The following is a 19,783-nucleotide window of genomic DNA, read 5'->3' as shown; positions in this document are numbered from 1 at the left end:
GTCAACGTTACCATGGTAGGCAGCCAAGACTTTGAGCAGAGGGGGCTTATACCACAAAAAGAGTGGTTGGACATACTAAGTGGAGGTAAACTGTTTAAAATTTTTGTTTTTGATCTACTTATATTTTCTAGTAAAACATTTAATAAATTATCGTAAATATGTGTAGGTTTCAATGGTTGAACTATCCAGACATGGATACTTTGATCTATCATCAGACAAGTTCTAGCCTGAAGTCGTCCTGAGAATGCCGTGATTGAGAAAAGTTCTAGCCTGAAGTCGTCCTGAGAATGCAAGAACCTGGAAAAGAGGTCGCTGAATGACATGGGCTGCCCAGCTACATCTTGGTGGAACCACTCCAATGAATGCCACACATAAGCAATTTCTTTGCAAAACCAAAGAGCATGCAGTGTGTCCTTTGTTCTATCCTGGAAACCTTCACAGATTTCTGATGTGACAATATGGCGGTGGTGGAGCTTCGCCAAGGTGGGTAGAGCATTATTACACGCCTTCCAAACGAAATGCTTGATTTTGTTTGGGGTCCGGAGTTGCCAAATTCTCTTCCAGAATTGTCTCTGAGCTTCAGGATTTGAAGGACCTGCACTAAGAGCTAAATCACCTGATATAATCAGTTTGTAGGCACTACTAGTAGTGAACATACCCGAAGGAGTGCAAGCCCAAATGATTCGGTCTGGGGGGAGCCTTTCACTCAATGGAATGCCAAGAATTTCTGAGGCTTCTTAGGGCAGAAACAACTGTTGCACAACATCGGTTTTCCATGCTGCATTGTCTTGGTCTATGAGTTCACTCACCTTAGTATCAGGTGGCATCAGAGGGATTGGGGAAACAACAAACCTGCTCAGCTGTGAAGGCAGCCATTTGTCCTGTTTTATGTGGACCTAACCTTTGAGTCTTCTGCCTCTAAGATCGAGCACTCGGGGAAAAATCTAGCTTTGAAAACTCGATAACACAAGGAATCTGGGGTTATTGATCATCCTCCATACTTGCTTGGCTAATAGAGCTTCATTGAACTTCTCAATTTCTTTGAAGCCTAATCCCCCAACTTCTTTAGCTTCGTACAATCTCTTCCACTTCACCCAATGCACCTTTCTACTTCCACTGCTATAACCCCATTAAAACTTATGGATAAAGACTTCCAATTCTTTTATAAGACCCCTAGGGAGCTTGAAACAATTCATCATGTATGTCAGAATTGCTTGAATAACTAATTTGATAAGGACTTCCCTCCCGGCTTGAGATAAAAGCTTTTCTTTCCATCCTTGGAGTTTTTTCCACACCCTTTCCTTCAAGAATACAAAGCTTTGACTTTTAGCACGGCCAACAAGTGCAGGCAGCCCCAAATATTTTTCATATTGTCTAATAGTTGGGACGCCAAGAAATTGTTGAATCTGAACCTGAGCAGCTTGGAGGGTATTTGAGCTGAAAAAAATGTTTGTCTTGTCCCGATTAATTTCTGCACTGAACCTCTCTCATAAATAGCTAGGATATCAAGGATTTTTTGACATTCTTCCTCCTTGGCTCGACAAAATAGCACACTATCATTTGCAAAAAATAGATGTGATACCCTTAGGCCATTTCTACAAATTGACACCCCTTGGATAAGCCCCTCCACTTCAGCTTTGTGAATCAAGCTTTGGAGTCCCATAGCACACATGAGGAAAAATTAAGGAGACAGTGGATCACCTTGTCTCAAACCCCGACTTGGTTTGATGTTTCCTACAGGTTGGCCATTAAGGAGAACAGAATAGGAAACATATTTTAAACAAGACATGATAAGACTTACCATCCTCTCCCCAAGTCCCAAATGTCTCATTACTTTTTCCAAAAAAAACCACTCCACCCGGTCATACGCTTTGCTTATATCCAGCTTGAGAGCCATATATCCCAACTTCCCTTGGGTTTTCCTCTTCAGATAATGCAATGTTTCAAATGCCACTAGGATGTTATCAGTAATTAGACGCCTCGACAAAAAGGCACTTTGAGATTCAGGAATAGCTTGAGCAAGGAATTTCTTCAGCCGATTCACCACAACTTTTGAAATGAGTTTATAAATAACATTGCATAGGCTTATAGGCCGGAAATGAGCCACCTTTTTTGGATGTTTGATTTTTGGGATCAAAGTAATAAAGGTGGTATTAAGGGATTCATGCACAACACTTGTGTTAAGTGCATTAAGAACTATTGTAGTTACGTCATTACCTACAATATGCCAAAAAGATTTATAAAAAATGGGAGACATTCCATCGGGGCCCAAGGCAATAAGTGGAGCCATTTGTTTGAGTGCAAGCCTCACCTCTTCTGCCTAGAAGTCACGGACTAAATAGCTTGCGGCTTCGTCGATCATGGCAAGTTGGATGCCATCCAAGATCTCTTCAAAGCCCGATGGATCAGAAGAAGTAAATAGGGAGTCAAAGTATTGTTCAAGCACACTTCCCATCTGTTGTTCGTCGTCCACCCACACTCCAGCATCATTTTCCAATCCCTCAATAAAGTTGCGGCGATTGCGTTGGGTAGCTCGACAGTGAAAGAATCTGGTGTTGCTGTCACCTTCCTTGAGCCAGTCATTGCAAGATCTTTGCTTCCACATAGCCTCCTCTTTGTTTTTGAGGCTTTGAATGTCCCCCCTCAATTTATAAATCAATTCCGGGTTGGTTATGTAGCTACCATTCTCCTTTGCCTCCTTAAGATCCTGCATTTTCTTCGGTAAAGAAGTTTGGACATGACCGAAAGTCTTCCTATTCAACTCCTTTAAATTATCTTGGCAGTTATGTATTTTTTCATTAAACCTCCAAATTGAATTCATACCAGTAGGCACTCCCCAAGCATTTTGCACCACCTCTTCGCAGGATCTTTCTTTCAACCACATGGATTCGAAGCGACCTTCTATAAAAACGTTTTAGCTCAGAGTTAGCAGCAAGCAACAACGGCTTGTGGTTTGAATGGAAAGCATGACGATGGTGAATACAGGTGGTTGGAAATCGGAGAATCCACTCAATGGATGCCACACCTCTATCCAGTCGAACCCAAACATTTTGGTCACCCGGACGACAATTACACCAAGCTGGTGAGATCTTATTCTTCATTGGTGTGGGGGGTTGAGGTGTTTGATAATTGAGTTTTAATTGGAGTAGTGAAATTTTGTGGTACAATTTGTAATACTAGGGTGTGCAAAAAACCGATGAACCGAACAAATCGGTCGAAACCGACCCAACCGTTGCCAAATTTTTGGTTCGGTTTCAGTTTTGAATTTTTAAAACCGAAAATATTCGGTTCGGTTTTCGATGGCAAGTTTGAATGCACCAAACCAAACCGAATCATATTATAATATATTTTATATATAATATAAATTTTATAAATATTTGGGCCTTTCTTTTATAAAAATGATCCAGTCTTTACTTTTCAATGTTTTCAATTTTCATTTTATCATTAGATTAAGTAACTATAATTAAACTAATTACTAATTAGATATCTAATTAAACTATAAAAACAAAAGTTCAAAACCCTATAGCCCACATGTTCTCAGTTCTCACTCTCGCTCTCAACCTCCACTCTAGTCCCTCTTAGCTCTGCCGCTCCTCACGAATCTGCCTCTGCCGCCGCCTTCACACGCTGGCCTCCACATGAATCTGCCTTTGCCGCTGCCTTGATCTACCTCTGCCGCCGTCTCCACACGAATCAGCCTCTATCGCCACCTCCACACGCCGACTTGATCTTTTCATTCTCACGGAGTCACGGTGACCCCCTCTCTCTCTCTTTAATTTCTCCATAATTTCCTCTCTCTTTTTTATATTTTGGGTTTGTTTAATACTGAATCAATGCTATTTTTTCAAATTTTATGTGCAAATAAAGTTAGGGTTTTGAAAAAACCCATGTGCTTGGTTTGGGTTTGTTTATTTTTTCAATTTCCTCTCTCTCTTTTTTATATTCTGGGTTTTTTTTTTTTCTTTGTTTGCTTTCTTAGAAAATTGAAAGTTCAAAAACGTGTACAAAACACCTTTGAACGTTTAGACCCCCAAATTACAACTTAACCAATACAAGCAATATGTCAAACAACTAGTGTGCGGAAACTTAACACATGCTATAATACGAAATTGGTTAAAGACTATCTAAGCCATAACAAAATAAAACCACAGTAGATAATAAAAAGGCAAAGATAGAGAGGAAGGAAGATGCAAACACAAAGACAACACGCGATGTGTTATCGAAGAGGAAACCGAAGTCCTCGGCGAAAAACCTCTCCGCCGCCCTCCAAGCGGTAAACAATCCACTAGAAAATACAGTTGGGATACAAGGACAGCAATAGACCCTCCAAGCCTAATCTACCCAGTGCACCTAAGCCCTCCAAGCTTCTTGCTCCAACGAGGTTGCGCCGAACCTTTTTCTTTTCTAGCTTCCCGGATTCCGCTACTAGACCGTAGCATCAACCAATGAAGATTGGTTCCTTCCTAACTGCTTCCCAGAAATCCAAACAACTGTCTCACAGTGATGATGATGGTGAGAACCAGGTTTGGTATAATGCCTCTCAAGGATTTGACAATGGAGAGGAAGAGAGTAGAGGAATTTGAAGAGACTCTAAGGTATAGATTGTGGGTGAAACAATCTTGTTTTTCTTTAGGGTTTCTCTCTCAAAATTCTCTCTGGAAGCCCCCTTTCAATCGTGGGTAAAAGGGGTATTTATACTGGAGTGGGAGAGGAATGTGAAACGTCAGGTTTTACAAAACAGGGGTGGCTCGCGGCTTGACCTCGCGGCTTGACTAAGTCGCGAGATCCAGTCGCGAGTTAACCGTATGGCCAGTTGTCCTGTTTTGTCCCGTAGTGCTCCAGCTAGCATGACTGTTCATCTTCCAGCATGCTTGGCACGTGTGCTGCTTCTGGCGGCTTGCAGCCGCGAGTCACCCGCGAGTCCCAGCCGCGAGTCTCTATTTTCTTGCACACTCTTGAGCAATCTTCACTCTATCTCACTCACTACCCTTACAACAAACCCACCTAAGTACAGGGTTACTAAATGCTGAATTACAAGCAAATTTGGCACGGAATACAGCCAATTAGATGGTTGAATAAATTCAACCTTACAAAAATAAATGATAAGGAAACCGAAAAAACCGATCGAAACCAATTGATTTCCAATTACTTAGGTCGGTTTCGGTTGACCAACACTTAGAAAACCGATCGAAACCGAACCGACACACCCCTACTTTTTATAATTGTTAACATTCAATTTCTTAAACAACTATGAGATGAAGGGACATCAACCACTCTGTACAAGAAGATCCATTTCCCTAGTAAACAAGCATAGGGGTGTGCAAAAAACCAATGAACCAAAAAAACCGCTTCAAACCGACCAAACTGTTGCAAAAATTTCTTTTCAGTTTTAGTTTTATTATATAAAAAATCGAAAATTTCGGTTCGATTTTCAGTGGCAGATTTGAATGCACCGAGCCGACTGAACCGAACCGAACCGAAATATATTATTATATTATATTTTATATTAAATATATAATATAAAGTTTGTAAACTTGGGCTTGGCCTTGCCAAAATTACTCAAGCCCATTGCGCATTAGATAAGTTAGATTAACTAACTAAAATTAAACTGATTAAGTTAAACAGAAACTAATTGAAAATAAAGAAAATAAAAACTCATCTCCCTCACGCCTCCATCACTCTCTCTCACAGACTCACACAAAACCTCCATCACTCCCTCTCACACACACCAGCCTCCATCAGTCGACATCTGCCACCGGCCTCCACACGCTAGCATCCACAGCTACTCCACATACCCCACAGCCCACATGTATTCACTGTCACGCCTCATAGCCTCCACTCCACACGAATCTGCCTCTGCTACCGCCTCCACATGCCGGCCTCCCCACGCAGCTTGATCTTTTCATTCTCACAGTGACCACCTCTCTTTTCTATATTTTGGGTTTTGTTTAATACTGAATCAATGCTATTTTTTGTGAATCTGTGACTGTGATGTTAAGTTGTTATTTTCTTATTGAAAAATCGATAAACCAATGTGATGTTGAGTTGTTATTTCTGTTGAGTTGTTATTTTCTTTTTGTGACTGTGATGTTGACTTAGAGTTTTGGAAAAATCAATAGCCCCATGTGCTTAACCGAAATACCACCGAAACTGATTGATTTCCAATTATTTCAAGTCGGTTTCAGTTGGCAAAAACTAAAAAAAAACGACCAAACCGAACCGATTACACCCCTAGTAGGGTTTTTATTTTCTTTATTTTCAATTAGTTTCTGTTTAACTTAATTAGTTTAATTTTAGTTAGTTAATCTAACTTATCTAATGGGCAGTGGGCTTAAGTAATTTTGGCAAGGCCAAGCCCACGTTTACAAACTTTATATTATATATTTAATATAATAATATATTTCAGTTCAGTTCGGTGCATTCAAATCTACTACCAAAAACCGAACCAAAATTTTTGGTTTTTTATATAATAAAACTGAAACTGAAAAGAAATTTTTGCAACGATTCGGTCGGTTTGAAGCGGTTTTTTCAGTTCGTCAGTTTTTTGCACACCCCTATGCTTGTTTATTAGGGAAATGGATCTTCTTGAACAGAGTGGTTGATGTCCCTTCATCTCACAATTGTTTAAGAAATTGAATGTTAACAATTATAAAAAGAGACATAACTTGTTTAGTTAAAAATATTTCTATTCCCAACAGAACCAGGAGCTTGGAATGAAAAATGTGGATTTATCACCAAGGAAGTAAAAGGGTAGATTTTGGAAATGAGAAGAATTACTCAGGAAAATTATTTTATATGTATGATATGAACCCTAATGGACCTTCAAATTTCTAATAGAGAACAGTCAACAAAATTCGACGTCAAGGGTCATGTTATGATATTGACATCTGAATATAATGAGCACTTTTTATGAATAGAAGTTGCTGCAAATCATTTCTACAATTCTCTTTGACAGAGTGAGTACTTATTTTTAAACTCAATGTATGCCCCTTCATCCCTTGCCCACCAAAAGAAAAGATAACACTGAATTTATTTTAGGTGGCAACAAACTTTAGTTTAAGTTTCATGGGGGCAGGGTGAAGTTTTACAGTTTCTAGTGTGGGTATGAGTGGGCATGTGTGTATTATATAGTGGAAGTTGAAAGGAAGTTTCAAAGTAATTCAATCATGTTTGTGTTTCTATACAATCATAATGGGAGTGTTTTTTTGTTGAGTTTCTCTCTGCTAGTGAAGGGTGGGTTCCCATCTCCTCCTAGAGTGTAGAATAGTTGTCCCTCCTCTTAAAGGTGTCTCTATCCCTCAAGGTAACAGGTTTACCTTGAGGCTTTGTTGGTTTTTTTATTCGGGGTTCTTAGGGAAACAGATATTAGTATGGGATGGAGGAGCTTACAAAAACTTGGAACAGTCTAACCCTCTCGGAATGTGAAGGTTCAAATTTTCGCATCAAGGAGGACCAGGCGAAGAATGAGTTTATTATAGTAGCTAAGTTCTTGACTAAGCGAGCTCTTAACATAGACTCTATTGCAAGAACTTTCACACCCATTTGGAGATCAAGAAATGGCTTCAAAATTCAAAAGGAAAGCAGTCACGTGGTACTGTTTACATTTGATGATAAGAATGAGATGGAGAAAGTCATGGCAACTGAACCTTAGAGCTTTGACAAGCGTCTAATGGTTTTGCAACGATTTGGGAAGGAAATGGACTTGAAAGATATGGAGTTCAATAAAATAACATTTTGGGTGCAAGTACATGACCTCCCAATTAGATTTCGGACAAGGAAGATAGCCGAACAGCTGTGTGAAGCAATTGGGACGATGAATGTCGGAACTGATGAAGCTGAAACAGAGGGAGACAACTTCTTGAGAGTCCAAGTTACCATTGATATCTCCCAACCACTATGCAGGGGGCGAGTTATCTCGCTTGACAGTGGAAAAGAAATGTGGGTGCCTTTCAAATATGAAAGGCTTCCAAGTCTATGTTTCTGGTGCGGATGCCTAACGCACGATGATCGTGATTGTGAACTTTGGGCTGAAAGTGAAGGTAGCCTCACACTGGAGTCCCAAGAATTCAGTCCATGGCTTAAGGCTGCTCCGTTTATGCCGTCACGACGCTATATGGTTAAAGTTCCTGGATTTTTTACCGGGAAGAAAGCTGGAACGACATCGGAAAAACCCAGTGCAGTGAAGAAGGCACCGGTGGTGGTGGTGCGCTCCGTGAATCAAGTACCAGAGATATTTAGGACTGAAATGGAAAGCTTAGAAACCCACATAGAAAGCAATATGGAACCGGTCCTTCAGGATGTAATTCTGCAAAAGCCAAAGCTGCCAACTGATGAAGGAAGTAAGGAGGATGGGATGTTACACCAAGCTGAAACATCAAAGAAAAAAGTGTTAGGTGAAGCTTTTGAGGAGGAAATTAGGGAGATTGATAAGGAAATAAAGAAATATGATAAAGCTCCCATAGTGCCACCTGGTCTTGGAGTTTACATGGGAAAGGAAAATATTGAGAGTCAACCTTGCATTAATGAGCCAAAGATGTTGTGTCCCACAGCCCATGCAGCAAACGTGCTATGCCCAGCAGTCCATGCAGCCCACTTGTCTCCATCAACACGCATGCCACTAGCTGAGATACAAAGTTCCCTTGTCAATCACGTGCATGCTTAAAGGACTTGGAAAAAGGTTCACTAGAATAGGTGTGGCATCAGATGTGGGGATGGCCGAAATATTGGGAGAAAAAAGAAGTGCAGAAAATACAATTAACCAAACTGAGTTACCAAAAAAAAGAAGGGTTTCTCAGGGAGGTGCAACAAAAAATAAGATATTGGCGGAGGCTGGTTACCAGCCCTGCCAGAAGCAATGAGTCTACTATTCTGGAACTGTCGTGGACTTGGGAACCCACATACAGAGAATGAGCTTGTTAGATTGATACAGGCAAAAGATCCCTCTGTCGTGTTTATAGCCGAAACATGGACAGATGAAGCAAAGCTAGATCGAACTTTGAGCAAGATTAATTTTGATCAGAAGTGGGTGGTTCCAAGATTGAATAGAGGTGGTGGTCTAGTATTATTTTGGAAAAATTCTATTAACATTGAGGTTGTGGATTCACACAGGTATTTTATTGATACGATCATCAATGGGAATACTGAGGATGCATGGCAATTCACTGGTTTTTATGGAGAGCCCGAAACTCATCGGAAGAGTGAAGCATGGAGTAAATTGAGAAGCTTAAATTCTAGGATGAATATTCCTTGGATTTGTGGTGGAGATTTTAATGAAATCGTTCGTCAAGAGGAAAAATGGGGTGGAGCACCTAGAGATCATAATCAAATGCAATTATTCCGAGATGTGATCAATGAATGTAGTTTCATGGATTTGGGATATGTGGGTCCGAGGTTCACGTGGGCAAAACATTATGTTGATGGGCATTCCATAAGAATAAAGTTGGATCGGTGCATGGCTACAAACTCTTGGTTTCAAAAATTTCCAAGAACTAGGGTACATCACCTTAGTTGTATGTCATCGGATCATTCTCCTCTATTGATTAATTTGTCGGGATTGCCTGAACTTAGGAGGAAGAGGTGTTTCAGATTTGAAGAAATGTGGTTATCGGATCCATCTTGTGGTGAAACGGTAGAGGAAGTGTGGAATAGTACAAGGGAACTAAATCCAAGTCTAGCCATTATGGAAAAAGTGGCTAAATGTGAAAAAGAATTAACTTGGTGGAGCAAGCACAAATTTGAGCACGTGAGGAGGGAATTAGAGATTAAAAAGGGTCAACTTGCATTGGCCGAGAGTATGGCTATGGTGAGTGGGGACAATACTCGGATTAGGAGCTTACAAATGGAAATTAATTTGTTATAAGATCAGGAATCAAGGATGTGGTGTCAAAGATCTAGGGTGTTGTGGCTAAGTAAAGGTGACAATAATACAGCTTTCTTCCACAGTAAGGCTACAAGGAGACTTTGGAAGAATTTGATCCGAGGAATAAGAGATGAGAATGGAGCTTAGTTGACTGATCAAGATGATATTGGGCATGTGATGGAGAATTACTACAAGGAACTATTCTCCTCCGCCAACCCGAATTTAGAAGTTAATTCTCTTGAGAAAATACCACGCATGGTGACCAATGAGATGAATGTTGATTTGGTGAAGGAATTTACCGAATCGAAAGTAAAGGAAGCCTTGAATCAGATGGCACCTCTAAAAGCGTCGGGTCCAGATGGCATGCCACCCTTGTTCTACCAACACTTTTGGGCGACGATGCAGCATGATGTTACTTCAGCCATACTCTCATGGTTGAATTCAGGTATTCTACCCGAACCCATCAACCATACACTCATTACTCTTATTCCGAAAATAGATAATCCTGTATTGGTGTCTGATTTTCGACCTATTAGTCTTTGTAATGTCCTATATAAGATCTACTCTAAGGTTTTAGCTAATGTAAAAAATGTGCTCCCCCCTCTAGATCGAGGGTTTTACATGGAGTCGCCACTTATTTAATTTAAAAGGAAAAACAAGAAAACCTTTAATGAAAAATGCTTCTGTTGTATTAATGTATATGACAATTTACATCAAATTTTGTAACAAAAATTTACAATGCTTTTTGTCCTAGATACAATCTAAAAAAAGTAAATTACATTACTTTATTTCCTAGTTACATTCTAAAAAAAAGTAAAATTGTAAACACAAGAGCATTGTCTAGAACCTTTGATCTTGGTTCGGAGGCTAATTTACGAGATGGGAAGGGATTAAGCACCCATCTAGCCCGGTAAAACCGGTCTCCTAGGTTAAGGTGGCCAATGTCATGTCATGTCAAACAAATACAAAGACTATGTCATATAAATATGTATTAGAGGAATTTGATATAAAGAGAAACAAAAAAATAAAAAATAAAACTTGCTAGATAACAATTTTAAAAAAATGAAGGTAATGGCATGTTCATCCAAGAGATCAATATAAATAAAGAATTCCTAGCCTAGACATGTTCATCTAAGCATGTGAAGGAAAAACAAAATTGTCATGTTATTTGTCATCAACATAATTGCAAAGAGAAACAAATAAAAATAAAACCTTTAAGCATATTTGATCATCCAAGCAATTATGAAGAGAAGTAAAGGAAAAACCCTAGACTTGTTTTATCTAGACAAAATCAAAATACTTTGACATGTTTGTTCAAGCATTTAAAAAAAGTAAAACAACTACCTAGACATGTTCATCTAAGTATTAAAGAGAAAGTTGTGTTTTAGCCTAGAAGTGCTCATCTAAGCATTCAAAAGAAAATTGTGTATTAGCCTAGAAGTGTTCATCTAAGCATTCAAGAGAAAATTGTGTATCACCTAGAAATGTTCATCTAAGCATGTAAGAGAAAATTAATAAGACATATAGGCATGTTCATCCAAGCATAGCATAAAAGAAGTGAATAATGATTTGTAAGCATTTATTCTAGCATGTATAAAGAATTAAAAAAACACAATTAACTACTTACCAGCATAAATTAAAAGGGGAAAGTGATCACTTAAAGGGCTAGGGAGAAAGCAAGGAAGTACTAAACTACAACCAAAGTAAGAACAATGGTTGCTCAATAGCTTTTCTTTTCTGCTTTCTCACTGGCTCTTTAGAGGGAATTTGGGGTCCAGAAGATGGAAGAGGTCTTCTCTCTTTATAGGGGGAGGGATGGCTTAGCTTTAAAGCTAAGTTATTAGCTTTCTTCTGAAGCTAAGGAAGGAGATAACCTGTTTAAATGAGCTGGGGACGGATTTAGTGTTGATCTCCATTCAAATTTTGAAATGATGCTGCACCTGCTTCGTATTTTGGCTCTAATTTTCCGCTCAAAATTCCAATTGATTCAAAATGGGTTTTTTTTAAAGGAAATTCAATTATCTACAACTTTTTCAGAAATAGAGAAAGCCAAATTTCGACGTTATCCATGCCAAAAATGTGTTTCAAATTGCTGCTGAAAATAGTAACGTCTTTTGAGCATTTTTGAATTTTTTCATAGGCTGTATCTGTTTCTTTACCCAATTTATTTTTCAAAAATATTTCTTCTGAAGCAGAGGGAAATGATAAGTCTATTAGATAGGCTTGAACAGATTTGATGTTGAACTCATTTGAAATTTTGAGAGAAAATTGAAGATAATGCTGAATTTGTGTTATCTTCTGCACCTGTTTCGTATTTTGGCCATAACTCGCTGCTCAAAATTCCAATCGATTCGGGATTGATGTTTTTTGAAAGGAAATTTAATTCTCTACAACTTTTATAGAAATAGAGAAATCCAAATTTCAACGTTTTTCTGACCAAAAATGCGATTCAAGTTACTGCTGAAGATAATGACGTTTTTTGAGCATTTTTCTGTTTTTTTTGAATTTTTCATGGATCATATCTCCAGAATTTAAAAAAAAAAAAAAAAAAAAAAAAAAAAAAAAAAAAGAAAGAAAGAAAGAAAAAAAGATAAGATGCCATAAAGAAAAACATTTTTTTATTATTTCTTTTAAAAAAATGAAATAAAATGAAATCCAATAAAAAATCACACTTAATTAATTTCAAATTAATTCTTGTGAGAACCAATCAAAATTAAGTGTTTAGAATAGAATGTGATCAGGACCATCGTATAGGCGAGCCATGATCATTGAAAATTGTTTGTATGATAACTTTTGATCAGGTGGTCCGATCAAAACCCATGACATACCATTATGATCGTTAGAATATCAAAATTTGTTTTGTATCACAAATTTGAAGATCTATCGGTTGGTTAAATGCAAGTTGTAAAATGGAGTGTCTACAGCTAATAAGTTGAAGAAATTTTTACCCTCCTTAATTACGGAACATCAATCTGCCTTTGCGAAGGAAAGACTGATTTCTGATAATATTATGGTTGCATTTGAGACCCTTCATCATATGAAACAACATAACTTAGGAAAACATGGTTTTATGGCTATCAAATTAGACATGAGTAAAGCCTACGATCGGGTGGAATGGGTGTATTTGGAGAAGCTCATGGAAATAATGGGATTTTGTGCAAGATGGGTTGCTCTTATGGTGAGTTGTGTGAAAACGGTGTCATACTCTATAATGGTGAATGGGGAGCCCATTGGAATGATCCATCCTAAAAGAGGAATTAGACAAGGAGATCCCCTATCTCCTTTCCTTTTCCTTTTATGCACAGAAGGCCTTCATGCTCTCATTAAGCACTCGGCGAGGAATGGGGATATTAAGGGTTTTTCCTTGTGCAAACGAGGCCCTAAACTAACTCACTTGTTTTTTGCAGATGATAGCTTACTTTTCTGTAAGTCAATCACTGATGACTGCAATAATGTCTTGAAGATGTTGGGTGAATATGAATCTTGGTCAGGGCAAAAGATCAACAAAGATAAGACTGCAATCTTCTTTAGCAAGTCCACCTCGGATGAAGCAAAATCATGCATAAAGAATCTCTTCCAAGTTCAAGAAGTGAAGTCTTATGAGAAATATTTGGGGCTTCCCTCCCTTGTGGGTAGGGGGAAAAAGGCTAGCTTCAACTATATAAAAGAAAGAGTTTGGCGAAAACTTTAAGGCTAGGAGGGAAAATTGCTTTCACAAGCCGGGAGAGAGGTCCTAATCAAATCCGTCATCCAAGCTATCCCTACATATGCTATGGGCTGCTTTAAATTACCATTGGGACTCTGTGATGACATTGAGGCAATAATAAAGAAGTTTTGGTGGGGGCAAAGGGGCAATAAAAGGAAAATTCATTGGATCTGATGGGGTGAATTGACTAAGTCCAAATTGGTTGGTGGTATGGGTTTTCATGATTTGACTCATTTTAATGATGCTCTTTTAGCGAAACAAGCTTGGCGGCTCTTGCAAAATAAGGAAACTCTCTTCTATAAAGTCTTTAAGGCGAAGTTTTTCCCAAACCACTCTATCCTAAAAGCTAAGGATTCTAGTTCTGGGTCTTATGCTTGGAAGAGTATTTTACAAGGCCGTGATGTCATCCTAGATGGGGCGTGTTGAAGGGTAGGGGATGGAAAATCAATAAAAATTTGGCAATATCATTGGCTGCCCCGAAAACATCCAACTAAGGTACTTTCCCCAATGGTGGAAACAATGAAAGAAGCCACAGTTGATTGCTTAATTGACAAGGGTACTCGAACATGGAATGCAACAATGGTGGATGGGATTTTTGCTCCACAAGAAGCTGAAGAAATAAAAAATATTCCGTTGGCTAGAAAAGAAACAGAGGACACGCTATATTGGCCATTGGAGCAAGATGGGAGATATAGTTGCAAAACGGGTTATCGGTTCTTGAAGGAGGAAGAAGTGGGCTTTCAGGTAACAAAGCATCAAGACCATGAGAAAGAGATGTGGAAGAAGATTTGGGCTCTTGAATGCCCTAATAAAGTAAGAAATCTAATTTGGAGGGCTTGCCGTAATTCACCCCCCTCAAAGTGCAACTTTATGCGTCGAAAAATTATTACCGAGCAGAGGTGTGAGCGTTGCAAGGAAGAAAATGAAGACATTGTGCATGCGGTATGGAGTTGCAAGGGGCTAGATGGAGTGTGGGGAATGGATAATATTTGGAGTGTTAGGAACCAAAGAAGCTTCTCTAGTTTTAGTGAGCTACTGAGCTGGGTATTTGAGTTCCATAAGAAACCGGTACTGTTTGCCTTTACTGTGTGGTCCATTTGGCACCAAAGGAACCTAATTTGTACCCAGCAAAGTCACCGACCAGTAAATCAGCTTTTCTAGTGGGCTCAAGACAGCTATTTGGAGTACAAAGCACAGGAAATAGTACCGGTTCTTAGCAGGACAATGAGGAGAATGAGGTGGAAGCCACCTGAACCGGGTTCATACAAAGTTAACTTCGACGGAGCTACGTTTGCTGAAGAAAAATGCTCCGGCTTGGGTGTCATAGTTCGAGACAAGGAGGGCTTGGTTATTGCAACCATGGCTACTCAAGTTCCTCAACTTCTACAGGCGATAGAGATTGAAGCTTTGGCTGCCAACAAAGCTCTTGAGTTTGCACAAGAGATGGACTTAACAAACGTGGTGCTGGAGGGTGATTCGTCTTTGGTGATGGCAGCTTTGAACTCTAAGAATCCTGGTTTGGCTCCTTATGGTTTGTTGATTCAGGACTCTTTATCTTTATCCTCAGCTTTTCCCAAATTGTCCTACTCTCACACTAAGAGAGAGGGCAACACGGTTGCACACAACTTGGCTCAGTTAGCTATTAATTTACCAACTTGTGTAATATGGATGGAAGATGTTCCATCTGATGTACTGTCCTCTTACCAAGCTGATTTAGATGGTATTCCCTAATTAATTCGAATCACTATGCTGTTTCTCAAAAAAAAAAAAAAATGTGTTTCTATGATTTATCACAAATAAATACAAAAAAAGTTTTAGAAATTTATCGTTGGGACAGAGCTTTTCATCCATAAACTTCTAATGGATTCAAGAAGTTTATGGATGAAAAGCCCACCCATTTGGCAAAGAGCTCACAACAACATAATAACAAGGCCCATTCATTATGACCGTACACAATTTTGGAGTATTCAATTTAAAGTTTTATATAAAAATCACAACCTTAATCAAACACGAAGACATTCATGCTTTCCCAAACAAAAAACAAATGAAAAGTGAAAACACGACTACAAACACCTATCCAATATCCAACAGGACCAACACGAAGACAAATACCAATCCAACATGAATACAAATATGAAATACCTATCCAACCTGAGAGGCTTATTGTTGTTTTGCCGTGACTGGTGAGCGACGGCGAGAGCTCAGGTGAGGCGCCGCTGTGTCAGGCGAGAGGCAAGAGCAAGAGAGAGAGTTAAACGATTCTGATTTCTGAGAGAAAATATTGAATTTATACCCTAAGAATCTGAAAATCTAGCCTAAAATGCACCGTTTTGGTTTCTTCTTCTTTTTAATAACACCCATACCATACGACGTAGTTTTACTAAAAAGAAATTTTAAAATCAGAACCTGGTATCGGTTCGGTTCGGCTTAGTGGTTTCGGATTTCTCAATCTGGTGATTGCACTACCCCTGCAATGAAATGGGCTTTGCCCTCCGAACACCGGTCTTGGCTCAGTCGGTCGGTGCTAGTGTCGGGACGGTGTCGTCGGTGCCAGTCGGTTGGGTCGGCTACGATAACGTTTTGCTCACCCCTATCCATGGGACCTAGTTTTAAAGTTGCTTTTTTTTAAAAGTACTTTGTGGGTCTGTGAACAGTGCACGGGATCCATTAAAAACAAAAACGCTGAGTCTGGGAAACGCAAAACGCACTTCCCAAACCCAGCCTAAGTTTCTTTGTGATAATCCTCAAGACTTCTCAAAATCAAATGTAACTATGCTTATAGATGTATCTTCATTGATGATAATAAAATTACTTTTTTCATATACCAGAAAAAACAAACATGACCTAAAAGTGTCGTGTAGAACATATATATGTTTGATTAATCATAATTTTATGTAGTCAAGGACAACTGTCTCAAATACAACTACACTGAGAAATTTTGACACCATAAATCAAATCACAAATGAAACCCTATCCCACAAACAAAATAATAATAATAATAACAATAATAATAAAATAGTAAAAATCAAATCCAACATGAAACCCTATCCCACAGATACAAACCAAATCACAATCAAAACCCTAAATCAATCAAATACTATGGAGAGAGAGAGAGAGCCATACTTGTGATAGACGTGGAGCCATTAAGAACTGCATTTGAGGAGGGAGAAAGCGACTAGTGACAGAGAGAGTGAGTGAGAGAGACGGAGAACTAGGGGAACTGGGACCCACATTACACGTGGAGGGTGTCCACCAGGAACTTTTCCATTTAAACTAATTAGAGATGGACGGCTACGATCGGTGTGGAGTTCTTTAGTAGTTTACGAAAATGTCCCTCAATGAGTTTGTTATTTACTATTCTCTTTTAGAGCCGTTTGGATAAGCGTTTTGTTGATAATCATAATCAAAACGTGCGTTTATGTATGAAATTGCTAGAAGTTGGCATTGCGTTTATAAAGAAATCAATGTTTTCAGAATTGCCAACAACCAGAGTTTTCAAAACACAATGAGCGCGATTATGGGTTTACCATCAATGTTCTTTTAAAGTGTGAAATTCTTAAAATATCCTCACAACATTGCATAATGACCAAAATACTAAAGAAAAATTTATTGCCTTCACACTATCAATCTCCTCAGTGCTTTTGCCCAGTTGCCTATGTCTATCTCCTTTTTGCCTCCAGTTGTTCACTTTTTGATCCCTTGTCTCTCTTAGCTTGTTGCTTCGTTTTCATTGCAAGGATTAGTTGTCCTCATTGTTTTACTTGACTAGAATCTTATGGGCAAGGGTGAAAATTGGAGCTAAAGAAGATTAATGGGTGGCGGTGCTGTAGGGATGAGAAAAGGAAGACAAGCAAGTAGGCAAAAATTGTGGTAGGAGTCTAAGGGATTGATTCTTTTGCCCAAAAAAAAAAATACAATTAAATATAAAACATTAAAGTGGGTGTCCTTTTCTTTTCTTTTTCTTTTTTAATAAATTTTTTAATTTTTAAGAAAACTTTTTCTTATTTTATAACAAGTCATTAACCTATAAAAAATTTATTCTGTTATTATATGTCTTACAAGTTACAAGATGAGAAAGGAGCCTTAACAACATAGTTGTCCATTTTGGTAAATTACACCTACCACATACATTTTACACCAATTTTATCCAAATGTTCAGTTTATAGAAACCACACTTTTTCATGGTTTTACCAATCAGTTAAGTGTGATTTGATAAATAGTGTTTTCAAGACGCGCGTTTTAAAAACGCTATTTTTAGAAAATGAACTTTTTAAAACAGTTTATCCAACACAGACCGTTAAATAGAATCCACTCAGCAAACTCGAGTCCAAAGAACTTGAGTTCTGTGCCTATGTGGACGAAATGTCCACCTCAACTACTACCACGATGGGAAAATCAAGTTAATTATACTTGATTTATGACTCCAAAATCGAGTCTCTTACTCTCAAGTTGTTGGATTGCTAAATAGTTTTGAAAACGTGCTAACTAACGAAATTGTTTGAGTTTTAGTGTTATTTTGAAAAAAAAATCCTCAAAAAATAACATCGAACCCGGAGAACCCAAAAATAACGACAAATGAGTTGCTATAACAAACCCATTTCCAAAAACTCTTCTTCTCCGACAATCAAACACAACAACCCATTTCCAAAAACTCTTCTTCTCCAACAATCAAACACAACAACCAGTGAGAAATAACGAAATCAACAAACCCAAGCAAACCCAGAGACCCACCTGGGGTTATGCTCAGATCGGATCGGACCTAGGTTTTGCTGAAGTTGCTTGGTTCGAACCTGGGTTTTGCTGGAGTTGCTTAGATTGGATCGAACTTGTTCCGATTTTGCTGGAGTTTGTTAAAGGTAACAACTGAAGTTGAATTCTGAAATTTAAATAAAATTGAGTCCTAATTTTTATACGACAGAACTCGAGTCCAATAGGCTTGAGTTCCATGACGGTCCAAGCGAGTTTATTGCACTTGAGATATAAGTTTCCTAAATAGTTTTGAAAACGTGCTAACTAACAAAATTGTTTGAAAGTCAGTGTTATCTTGAAAAAAAATCCGCACTAGGGGTTGTATAAAAGTTGATATTTTACAACCTAAAAAGTTACTTTATCTATTATACCATCCCACTTTACAATACACCTAACATCCTAGCTTTTATTTTTCCATACAACACAATAAATTAATATAAGTCAACACAATGAAATAATATAACTACACCATCAAATATTATAAAATAATGCTTTATTAGCAACCAGAAGACAGAGAGCTGAGTGAATTAAATAATGTCTTTTAAGTTTACATTCAAGTGAATAGTAGGTTGTAAATTAAGCAACTACCTGTAGCTAGATTGTATATTTTTTAGATATACAACCCCGGATGTGGCATGTTTTGAGGCAAAAAGGATGTAAAATAGCCACCTGGGGGGTTTTACACCCCAAATGCTAATGTGCTCTTATGATCCTAAGTCAACTCAATAGGTATTTTTTTGAAAAATGTTCAATTTTTACCACGATATGCGGTGGTGGGTCCATCTATGCCCATCTCTTTATCACTTACAACTCGCCACGTGCTGAGTTATAATAAAAGTTATGAAACTCATTTTAAGAGCTGCTATGTCTACAATATTTTCACAACAAATTATAGATGGTTAGTTGTTGTATCAACATTTTTTATCTATTACTTAACTATGTTGACCATTTTGATACTGTACTAAATGGTTTAAGCGCCATTTTGACACATTCAAAATGTCAAGGATCAAACTGATACACAAGATTACGGACTAAATACATAATTTATCCTTATGTTAATTATCATTTTTTAGGGAGAATCTATTAATTCTTAATTATCAATTTGTTCTTATTAATTTTCAAACATGAAACAAATAAAATAATTAAATAGTTTAATGCATTAGATTATAACTTTGTCCCCCTCAAAAAAAAAAAAAAAAAAAAAAAAACTTTGTAAGTTTTTTTTATTAATTTTTTAAAGTAAAATTGTTAATAGTCTTTATGTTTTCCTTAAAAAATATTGTGTAATAAAATCTTCTCAAAAAAAACAAGTGTAATATAACTAAGGGTCATGCTAACGAGTGCCCTTAGGGCATTGGTTAACAATTCAGTTAAAAAAAGTTTTTATGCGAAAAGAAAAAAAACAATTAATGTTTTGACAGCTCTTTTTATTTTCCATAAAAATAATGTCAAAACTTTCCTAAAATGTA

At 37.9% G+C, this 19,783-nt stretch overlaps 1 protein-coding gene across 7 annotated transcripts in view; it reads left to right on the top strand.

Annotated features, from left to right (window-relative positions):
• LOC126700320 (kinesin-like protein KIN-14C) overlaps positions 1–19,783 on the top strand; it is a 95,790-nt gene that overhangs the window by 54,737 nt on the left and 21,270 nt on the right. Inside the window, exon 10 of one of the 7 annotated variants that reach the window (XM_050398413.1) lies at positions 167–199. The exons of the other annotated variants lie outside the window; for them this stretch is intronic. The gene's annotated coding sequence lies outside the window, so the exon portion shown is untranslated. Of the gene's footprint in view, positions 1–166; positions 200–19,783 lie in introns of those variants that run through there. 7 annotated transcript variants of the gene reach the window in all.

The sequence above is a fragment of the Quercus robur genome, chromosome 9 (assembly GCF_932294415.1).
Source record: "Quercus robur chromosome 9, dhQueRobu3.1, whole genome shotgun sequence".
Classification (NCBI taxonomy): Eukaryota; Viridiplantae; Streptophyta; class Magnoliopsida; order Fagales; family Fagaceae; genus Quercus; species Quercus robur.
The sequence above is the reverse complement of the archived record's forward strand: the minus strand, read 5'-3'. Positions and strand labels throughout refer to the sequence as shown.